The 1,161-nt window shown below is 39.9% G+C and overlaps 1 long non-coding RNA gene across 1 annotated transcript; it reads right to left on the bottom strand.

The window, feature by feature from the left end:
• Positions 1–1,161, bottom strand: LOC132117725 (uncharacterized). Its single transcript, XR_009425831.1, has 4 exons — positions 1,066–1,161; positions 929–955; positions 389–411; positions 1–292 (listed from the first exon to the last, which is right to left on the bottom strand). It is a non-coding gene; the product is annotated as an uncharacterized LOC132117725 (long non-coding RNA).

The raw sequence follows: 1,161 nt of genomic DNA, 5'->3' as shown, positions 1-1,161 counted from the left end.
CTTTAAACCGAAAGATTTATTGAAGACATTAAGAAATATACTGAGCTGACAGGTCTGAGGAGTGTCCAAAACAGTTCACATGGTCATCAAGACCAGGATGCTTCTTCAGAACTAGGTGATGAAAAACCAAATCCTTATTCAGAAGCAGGCCTCACAGATGGTGATGAGTGGAGATTCAGTTGGGCTTCCATCAGACGCTTGCTGAGGAGATAGAAGTGGAGCACTCAGCTTCAGCAAACGGGGTCCAGTTTACTTTGACCTCTGCCTCATCTTTCTCCTTTTACGCTTCAGCCTAAATTAAAAAGGTAATTAAAAAAAAACACTTTATGCCCATTCCAAAAGGGAAAAAATAAATAAATATGCAGCTCTTATGTAATTACACATTTACCTGCGCATGCGCTTCTTTCGCCACTGCAAGAAGAGTAACACCATTAATAAACTGATTAAGCAGTTAAAACATTACAACAATCCCACACATGCGCATTTGTAACTGGCGCCATTAGCTGCATCTTCACCATGCAGCATTGCCGTTCAGACTTAACGGTTAAAATAAAACAAAATTAAGCGATAAAGACGACTAACATTTAGAATAAGCCACCACTTTATCAACGTTAATAAGCAAGTTAAATAAAGCAATAAATGTTCAGCGAATGCAAGCTCAATCTGGTAACCCGTCCCTGCGACAAAGTGTGTTAGCAGGCTAGCGGAATAACGTTAGGCCCGAGTGTGTAACACTACAAAACACAACACTCAAATCTCAGTTAATGACTATTCTACATGGTTAAATAAGAGTACAGTAAATTCGTTCAAAGTGGCAACAAACAGTTGCCTAATTTACACTATATTAGTCAACAAGTAACGTTAACTAGCTAGATTAGCCAGATAACGAGACGCTCCATTTCACTTTAACATGAAAAAATGTACTTACCTTCGCTCTCATGATGAGAAGATGGTTCTGTAAAAAAACAAATAATGTTAGTTATCGATGGATGGTGTGTAAATGTCTTAGATTGCTGTGGATTGTATGAGATGGTAACACAACGTCAGCGGCAGCGCGCTCCTCACCTCGTCAAGCGATAGCAACGACTCAAGAGAACGTCATGTGGGGGGACGGACGCTTTTATACGCTTCAGTTGCGTCATTTTTCTGCGACTACAAAAA

Source organism: Carassius carassius, chromosome 37 (genome assembly GCF_963082965.1).
Source record: "Carassius carassius chromosome 37, fCarCar2.1, whole genome shotgun sequence".
Taxonomy (NCBI): domain Eukaryota; kingdom Metazoa; phylum Chordata; class Actinopteri; order Cypriniformes; family Cyprinidae; genus Carassius; species Carassius carassius.
This window is presented reverse-complemented; position numbering and strand designations above follow the sequence as displayed.